We start from the raw sequence: 9,889 nt of genomic DNA on the forward strand, positions 1-9,889 counted from the left end.
ATAGACACTAAAAGCTGAAGTAACTCAATGGATCAGACGGCATCTTTGGGGAAAAGGAATGGGTGCTGTTTCGGGTCGAGACAAGAGTTGTTGGAGACATTCTGAACTTCTTTGCAGGAAGTGAAGGTGTTCGAGTATTTTCTTTATTGCAGCGTTAACGTAGTTGGTCCAGGACAAATTGCTGGCGATCTACAACCATTGCCCTTGGTGTTGGAAAGTTGTAAGTGCGTACCACCTGTGCAATCAACCCAACAGTAACTGCCAAACCCACAACTTCTCCCACCTGGGAGACAAGGGCGGTCACGTCGCTGAGACACGAGCATCACCAAACTGAGTGATTCACTGCTACCTGCACGAGCCGTTTGCATTCCCCATTGGTCCAGTCTCACCATCATTGCATCATTTGATGGACATAAAATGCTGGAGTAACTCAGTGGGACAGGGAGCATCTCTGGAGAGAAGGAATGGGTGACATTTAGGATTGAGAACCTTCTTCGTACTTCAGAATTCTGCACTTTGATCTGCCTGAAACCTATTGATCTTCCAGGTCAACAAGTCCAGAGATGCCTGCAGGCAAGTGCTGCTGACTGGCCAATGATGTCTTGCGGGGGGAGGGGGGGGGGGGAGGGGGGGGGGGAGGGGTGTGTGTTAACATGCACAATAACATTTGGTGAAGCCATCACAAAGGTTTTTTGGAGAAAGACTGCAATCTGAGGACTCATTATTACTAGACACTCAGAGGCTGGGTCCTACATAACAGCCTTGCAAACACATCTTGGGTATCTTGCTAAAAGAGGAAACTTATAATTAGATGCATTGAAAATAAACCGTATTGATTTAATGGCAGAATGAATGAATGATTTGTTGATACCACATATGTAAAGAAAGACATGACTGATTGTGTTGTATTTCTATTTTTATGAATAAAATTTAGTTTTAAATTTAATAAATGAACATCCGGGTAAGATTTCATTCCATCGTGTTTTCTGTTCATCTAATTCTTTTCTGAGTCTTTTCTTTGTTGTACTGTTCACAGATTCAATGATTCTTGTTTTTTTGACTCGCACACCACATCCCTTCAGTACCCAACAATTTCATGGTCGGCCGCCAAATCTGTCCCGTAAAATGACTTCCCTGATCCGATTCTACAATCCGTGTTCGTTCCCACCTGGCAAAAATCCCGAATCACTCAAATCTCAGGGCAGTAACAGTTTAGCATGGCAAGCCCTCCATCCACTTCATGAAGTTTTCCACAGAAGCTGGGCAGAATTTTTATGGAATAGTAATCGGCAGTCGTTTCGCTGAACACCTCCTGCTCAGTCCGCCGAGACCTACATGATCTCTCGCTTGCTAAAGGCTTTGACTCCCCCTCCCATTCCCACACTGACCTTTCTGTCCTGCACCTCCTCCATGTCAGAGTGAGGCCCAATGCAAATTGGAGGACCAGCACCTCATATTTCGCTTGGGCAGCTTCCACTCCAGCTGTATGAATATTGGCATCTCTAATTTCAAATAACCCTTGCTTTCACCCTCTCTCCATCCCTCCCCATCCTAATTCTCCAACCAGTCTAACTGTCCTCCTGATTAAATTTTATCTTTGTATCTCGTCGTCACCTTCCCCTCGCTAACAATGACCTAGTCTCCCTTCTTCTTGAGCTTTGTCCTCTTTGTTCTCTTGTTTTCACACCTTACTCTTCCATACTTACTTCCTTACTCCAAAGACGTACAAGTATGTAGGTTAATTGGCTGGGCAAATGTAAAAATTGTCCCTAGTGTGTGTAGAATGTGCGGGGATCGCTGGGCGGCACGGACCCGGTGGGCCGAAGGGCCTGTTTCTGCGCTGTATCTCTAAATCTAAATGTAAATATCTCTGTGTCTCCTTCCCTCCCGACTCTCAGTCTGAAGAAGGGTCTCGATCCAAAACATCACCCATTCCTTCTATCCAGAGATGTTGCGTGTCCCACTGAGTGACTCCAGCATTTTATGTTTAACTCCTTATAACTAATACCCTAAATCCTGGCACCATTTTGCAAAAACTCTTCTGCATCTCCTTCAAGGAATTCCAATTTGAAATCAGACCACTCCAAAGTTTCAATTTATTACATCACACAGAAAGCTGGAAGAGATCCAATAAATATATGAAATAATCATGTTTCCCTGCATTACTACTGATCAACTTGTGGAACTATCTTTAATATTGGACCACTTAAAAGTGCTTTTACATCTGCTGATTTAAATCCTTGCTTTCACCAAGGACTTAAATCCTTGCTTTTATCAGTGCTGAGCCCAGAGCTGTTAGTATCGAAGATAGACACAGAAAGCTGGAGTAACTCAGCGGGACAGGCAGCATCTCTGGAGAGAAAGAATAAGTGATGTTTTGGGTCGAGACCCTTCTTCACTGGTTAGGGATATGGGAAACGAGAGATATAGACGGTGAGGTGGAGAGATTAAGAACAATAAATGAAAGATATGCAAAAAAGTAACAATGATAAAGGAAACAGGCCATTGTTAGCTGTTTGTAGAGTGAAGACCAGAAGCTAGTGCGACTTGGGTGGGGGAGGGATAGAGAGAGAGGGAATGCCGGGGCTACCTGAAGTGAGAGAAATCAATAATCAGATCACTGGGCTGTAAGCTGCCCAAGCGAAATATGAGATGCTGTTCCTCCAATTTAGATTTAGCCTCACTCTGACAATGGAGGAGACTGAGGACAGAAAGGTCTGTGTGAGAATGGGAAGGAGAATTAAAGTGTCCAGCGACCGGGAGACCAGATTGGTTCAGGCGGGCTGAGCGAAGGAGTTCCGCAAAACGATCGCCCAGTCTGCGCTTGGTCTTGAACAACAGATACAGTAGATGAGGTTGGAGGAGGTGCAAGTGAACCTCTGCCTAACCTGAAAGGACTGACTCTTTGCAAGATGCCCTTTGCACCATCTTACCCCTTTACTGCAGCCTCTTCTCTCTCTTTGAACACTCTTTCCTTACAAACTAAAACATTGCACCCTTAATAATTGAATGAAAGCAGCAGCGTGTGCTGAGGGATGCATTAAAATTTGATGTAGGAAGAAACACAAAGACTTTGTGGGGAAGGACAACAATCGAAGGAGTAGCAGCTTTAAAGGTGTATTGTTTAAAGAGGCCAGGTGGCACGGTGGCGTAGCGGTAGAGTTGCTGCCTAACACTTCCAGAGACCCCGATTCCAACCTTGGTTTCGTACTTTTGCAGTCTGTACGTTCTCCCCGTGACCTGTGTGGGTTTTCTCCGAGATCTTCGGTTTCCTCCCACACTCCAAAGATGTACAGGTCGGTAGGTTAATTGGCTTGGTATTCAAAAAAATCTAAAATTGTAGGGTAATGTTAATGTGCAGGGATCGCTGGTTGGTGCAGAGTTGGTGGGCCGAAGGGCCTGTTTCTGCGCTGTATTGCTTTAACTAAACTAAACTAAGATGCGTGGCATCGGTATTTTGTACATAGAATGTATTAGCTTGATAACATTACGAATTCATGGACTTGAAATACTATGAATGAATAGACCAGGGGATAACGTGGATGTCAAGAAATCCATGTACCATTTTGTATTCTCAAATATACTTTTAATGAATTAAAAGAAACAAAAAAAAAGTTCCTTTTGGATGTATCAGAGGAGATCAAATCAGATCAGTATATTGAAACGTATAAGATTATTAAGGGATTGGACACGTTAGAGGCAGGAAACATGTTCCCAATGTTGGGGGAGTCCAGAACAAGGGGCCACAGTTTAAGAATAAGGGGTAGGCCATTTAGAACTGAGATGAGGAAAAACTTTTTCAGTCAGAGAGTTGTGAATCTGTGGAATTCTCTGCCTCAGAAGGCAGTGGAGGCCAATTCTCTGAATGCATTCAAGAGAGAGCTAGATACAGCTCTTAAGGATAGTGGAGTCAGGGGGTATGGGGAGAAGGCAGGAACGGGGTACTGATTGAGAATGATCAGCCATGATCACGTTGAATGGCGGTGCTGGCTCGAAGGGCTGAATGGCCTCCTCCTGCACCTATTGTCTATTGTCTATTGTCTATATGGTTTTCCACACCATGGTGCAATGAAATTCTTGTTCACATCAACACGTGAAACAGGGTCCTGCAGAGTTTAAAAGGATGGTGGAAAACAGAATGAGATGAGCCTGATTTCCAAGGATTTACATATAATCAGACAGTGGTTTATTGGAGTTTGACCATCACAACACTTAGAACATTTTAAAGTCCTTTCCTGCAAATGGAGCAGATTTGAAGACTCGAAAGATTGTGAATTTTGGAATCCGGAGGAGAAAATAAACTGCTGAACAGTTCAAGTGAGAGATGACATTTTGGGTTTGAGACCTGTATCAGGACTGAGAGTGTAAAGGGAAAATGAGGTGACAGGGAGTTGTGAGATAAGAGGTGGAAGGTGAGAAGGGAGGAACCAGGTAAGGGGGGGAATAATGGGGGGGGTTTGGGTGGGAAGGGATAAGTTAACCAGGGAGTTGCGGAGGGAACGGTCTCTGGGGAAAGTGATGGAGATGGGAAGATGTGGCTAGTGGTGGGATCCCGTATGTAGGTGGTGAAAATGTAGAAGGATTATGTGCTGTATGCGACGGCTGATGGGGTGAAAGGTGAGGACTTGGGGGTCTCTGACCCTGTTGCGATGGGGGGAGGGGGAGGGGGAGCAAGAGCAGAGCTGCGGGGTACCTAGCTCGCCTAATCTCTCCTCAGAAGACAAACACATCATCTCAGGAACCAAAATGGTAAACATTCACTATACTTACTTGATTGTACATCATAGAGTCAAGAAGCCTGCGTTTTGGCCTCAGACAGTATCTTAGACAGTATTTTAGAACAACACTCCCCTCCCAAATTTTCACTGGCTTTGAATGACGAGGGCAGCAGATGGATGGAGAAGCTTCATTTCCAAGGTCCACCATAACTCTTTTACCATCCAACTTGGACAAATCCATTGAGCCATTGAGTCAAAGTCCACAAAATCTCTGCATCCCTGGCAATTGCCATTCCCACATCAAAACCAGCTATGATCGTCAATGTTCCCTTAATTCATTATAATTTTTAAAGCAATATGATAATTAATTCTACATTTTATAATAATCATGCACACATGGAAATGATCTTGTCAAAGAAAGTGTAAGAAAGTGTAAGAAAGTGTAAGAAAGTCATAGAAAGGATCAGTTTTCTCCTTCAGCAATGAAATTGTGGTGGAGTTGGGTGGATTTTCAGATAGTGAGGAATGGTCTCAGTCTTGAGTGGGACACAGGGTCAGCGATGAGATGGGGAGGAATGGCAGATGGAGTTAATTTGAGCAAATGTGAGGTGCTGCACTTTGGGAGGTCGAATGTAAGGGGACTAGGCAATGAATGGTGAGATCCTTAACAGCATTGATATGCAGATATGGGGTCCAAATCCATAACTCCCTGAAAAATCTGAAGGACCAGGTCTAGTAGTGGAGAAGATTAGCAAATGTCTGCACGAGATTCCGTCCTGATCATGGACTATCTCTTGGTAATGCTTCACCATTAGTACAAAATGTGCAAGTGTTCAATGGTGCATGTTCAACAGATAATGTACATTACTAGCAAAAGATCACAAACTATTAAACAAACAATCATGACTGCGAAAGCTAATTTTTTTGCTCATCCTCTCCACTTGTTTGTTTCCCAGAGTATGTGACTACTCTGTGGACATTGTGTTTCACAGTTTTTGGTAACTCCCAATACCCATTCAATCAATGACTTTTCTTGAGAATAGGCATCGTCAATGGTGTTAAGTATATCAGTGTAATGTAAATGGCAATATTATTGAGATCCATCTCATTTTGTCCCTCACACAAAGTATGCAGTAAGAATGGAAGTGATGAATAACGATGGCACATGTGCAAAGATGTAGATATTAGCTCAATTGATCAAGGAATGGTTTCATTAAATGAATCTTAAAGGAGGAGAGGATGATTTAAGGAGGCAATTCCTGAGTTTAGCATATGGATAGATAAAGGTGCAGCTATCAATGCTGGCAAAAGTGGAGTTTGGAATGTACAGGATGCCAGAGGTTTAGGAGAGACCCTCATATTTAATTTGGGCAGATTACACCTCAGCGGTATGAATATTGACTTCTCTAACTTCAAGTAACCCTTGCTTTCCCTCTCTCTCCATCCCTCCCCCTTCTCAGTTCTCTGACCAGTCTGACTGTCCCTTTGAATAAATCCTATCTCTGTGTGCTTCGTTGTCACCTTCTCCTAGCTAACAATGATCTATTCTACATTTTCATAGAGCTACATCAACTTTGATGTCTTGTTTTCACATCTTAGTCTTCCTCTCCCTCTCCCCCAACTCTCAATCTGAAGAAGGGTCTCAACCCAAAACGTCACCCATTCCTTCTCTCCAGAGATGCTGCCTGGCCCGCTGAGTTACTCCAGCATTTTGTGTCTACCTTCGATGTAAACCAGCATCTGCAGTTCCTTCCTACACAAAGGAGAGTACTTGGCTGGTTGAGGAAATGAAGATTACATAGTGAAATGTGAGGTATGGAGGATTTGGGTGGTGACAGAACTTTTAAAATCGATGGAGCTGGGACCATGGCAGATGCAGTATAATGTAGATAAGTGTGAGGTTATTCACTTTGGAAGTAAGAATAAAAAGGCAGATTATTATCTGAATGGTGTCAAGTTAGGAAGAGGGGATGTTCAACGAGATCTGGGTGTCCTAGTGCATCAGTCACTGAAAGGAAGCATGCAGGTACAGCAGGCAGTGAAGAAAGCCAATGGAATGTTGGCCTTCATAACAAGAGGAGTTGAGTATAGGAGCAAAGAGGTCCTTCTACAGTTGTACCGGGCCCTGGTGAGACCGCACCTGGAGTAATGTGTGCAGTTTTGGTCTCCAAATTTGAGGAAGGATATTCTTGCTATTGAGGGCGTGCAGCGTAGGTTTACTAGGTTAATTCCCGGAATGGCGGGACTGTCGTATGTTGAAAGGCTGGAGCAATTAGGCTTGTATACACTGGAATTTAAAAGGATGAGGGGGGATCTTATTGAAACATATAAGATAATTAGGGGATTGGACACATTAGAGGCAGGAACATGTTCCCAATGTTGGGGGAGTCCAGAACAAGGGGCCACAGTTTAAGAATAAGGGGTAGGCCATTTAGAACGGAGATGAGGAAGAACTTTTTCAGTCAGAGAGTGGTGAAGGTGTGGAATTCTCTGCCTCAGAAGGCAGTGGAGGCCAGTTCGTTGGATGCTTTCAAGAGAGAGCTGGATAGAGCTCTTAAGGATAGCGGAGTGAGGGGGTATGGGGAGAAGGCAGGAACGGGGTACTGATTGAGAGTGATCAGCCATGATCGCATTGAATGGCGGTGCTGGCTCGAAGGGCTGAATGGCCTACTCCTGCACCTATTGTTTATTGTCTATTGTCTATTGTTAATGAATGCGTAGCTGAGGGAACCTGAAGTATATTCCCCTTCCTTCTCCCCAGCACACTGTGGTCATTGCAATAAAATCTTCTCTCCCGCTGTGAATTATTACATTTAGCCGATTCAGCTCCGAGCAAATAACAAACTTGGGACATTCCTAGTCAGTAGCCACCATGGGCTGTCCACCGACCCACAGAGGCACCATCTCTTCATTGACCACGTCCCTGTAAAGAGGAAGGTAAGGCCACAGGGAATACTTTTAGTGTAAAGTTCTTTTACCGTTCAGGATAGGAAAACCCTACTCACTGTTTATACACACAGAGCTGCAGGCAGTTCCTGCTAGGATGCTCAGACACATGACCAATGAGAAATGTCAGCAAAGGCTGCAGGCAGGTGCCACCGCAAGGAAGGACACCTTGACTTTGGACAAGTTGGACAACTAATCTGAAATCACCAATTCTTGAAGTCACATCCCTTGTTCCCTAAAACGTTTTCCAGGGACTTCTAGGAATGTTCCCAGTTGGCAGCATGGTAGAGAGATCAATGGTAAAGGATAACCATATGTAAGAGTTGAAGATCCAGGCAATTCTCAGTTCACTTATCATCTACCAGCCCCTGTTTCACCCCTATCTCCTTATTCTTTAAATTCGATTCTTACTTTCCATTTTCAGTCCTGATGCAGGGTGTCGGCCTGAAATGTTGACAATTCCTACCCCCACCCCATAGATTTTGTTTAATTCGTTGTTCCTCCAGCATTTGGTTTCTCCTTCGATTCTTAACTATATCTTTGTACACAATAGAGCCAGGTCTTCATTTTGTGCCATCACTTAAAAATAAAATTAAGTTCTCAATCTAGTTTAATCGCCACTGCATTTAAATTCTCACAGAGTTCAGTTGCGCGATGTAAAAAACGATTCCTGATTTGTTGTCGTGAGTTTTAAAGAACTATGTATGGTTAAGTTCTAATCAAATTGGCAGGAAAATTATTTTAGCTGCAACACAACATTCCTGGATATTATATTGTGAGCAATTTTGGGCACCATATCTGAGTAAGGATGTGCTGGCTCTGGAGAGGGTCCAGAGGAGGTTTACAAGGATGATCCCAGGAATGAATGGGTTAGCAAATGATTTGCGTTTGATGGCACTGGACCTGTGCTCGCTGGAGTTTAGAAGGATGAGGGGAGGACCTCATTGAAACTTACCGAATGGCGAAAGGCTTGGATAGAGTGGATGTGGAGAGGATGTTTCCACTAGTGGGAGAGTCTAGGACTGGAGGTTATATCCTCAGAATTAAAGGATGTTCCTTTAAGAAGGAGATGAGAAATTTCTTTAGTCAGAGGGTGGTTCATCTGTGGAATTCTTTGCCACAGAAGGCTTTGAAGGCCGTCAATGGATATTTTTAAGGCAGAAATAGAAACATAGAAACATAGAAAATAGGTGCAGGAGTAGGCCATTCGGCACTTCGAGCCTGCACCGCCATTCAATATGATCATGGCTGATCATCCAGCTCAGTAACCCGATCCTGCCTTCTCTCCATACCCCTGATCCCTTTAGCCACAAGGGCCACATCTAACTCCCTCTTAAATACAGCCAATGAACTGGCCTCAACTACCTTCTGTGGCAGAGAATTCCACAGACTCACCACTCTCTGTGTGAAGAAATGTTTTCTCATCTCGGTCCTAAAAGACCTCCATTTTATCCTTAAGCTGTGACCCCTGGTTCTGGACTTCCCCAACATCGGGAACAATCTTCCCGCATCTAGCCTCTCCATCCCCTTAAGAATCTTATATGTTTCTATAAGATCCCCCCTCAGTCTTCTAAATTCCAGCGAGTACAAGCCTAGTCGATCCAGTCTTTCTTCATATAAAAGTCCTGCCATCCCAGGGATAGATTCTTGATTAGTTTGGTGTTAAGGGTTACGGGGAGAAGGCAGTAGAATGGGGTTTGGAGGGAGAGATAGATCAGCCATGATTGAATGGTGGAGTAGAATTGATGTGCCAAATGGCCTAATTCTGCTCTTGTCACATGATCTCAATATATTCTCTATAAATAATTATGATATAAATCTTTTACAAAAAAATATTTTTAAGAAGAAGAATTTTGCAAAACCGCTGCAGAAAAATATTTTAGATATATTTTTGCTTCTTAACTCAGACACGGGCAACCCAACAAAAGTCTGCACTTAATATCAGGAACTTTGGGAATTACCACAAATCTGATGCTTCAACACATTTTGAAACAGCAATGGTTTACCACCAAATGAATCTGGGTAAAAATTCATTTAATTCCCAGAAGATGTCCCTGGTCTGACTCGTAAATAATAAAAGTATTTTTCCATTCTGCTATAAATGAACGACAGCAACCACAACCCAACGATGTGCTGTTAGGTTAACTGGCTTCCTAAAAATTACCCCCCCTCCCTCCCCCCGAATGGCCTTCTAGCCTTCCTAGTCCTATTTATTTCTAACTGCC

Source organism: Rhinoraja longicauda, chromosome 14, assembly GCF_053455715.1.
Source record: "Rhinoraja longicauda isolate Sanriku21f chromosome 14, sRhiLon1.1, whole genome shotgun sequence".
In the NCBI taxonomy this organism is placed as follows: Eukaryota; Metazoa; Chordata; class Chondrichthyes; order Rajiformes; family Arhynchobatidae; genus Rhinoraja; species Rhinoraja longicauda.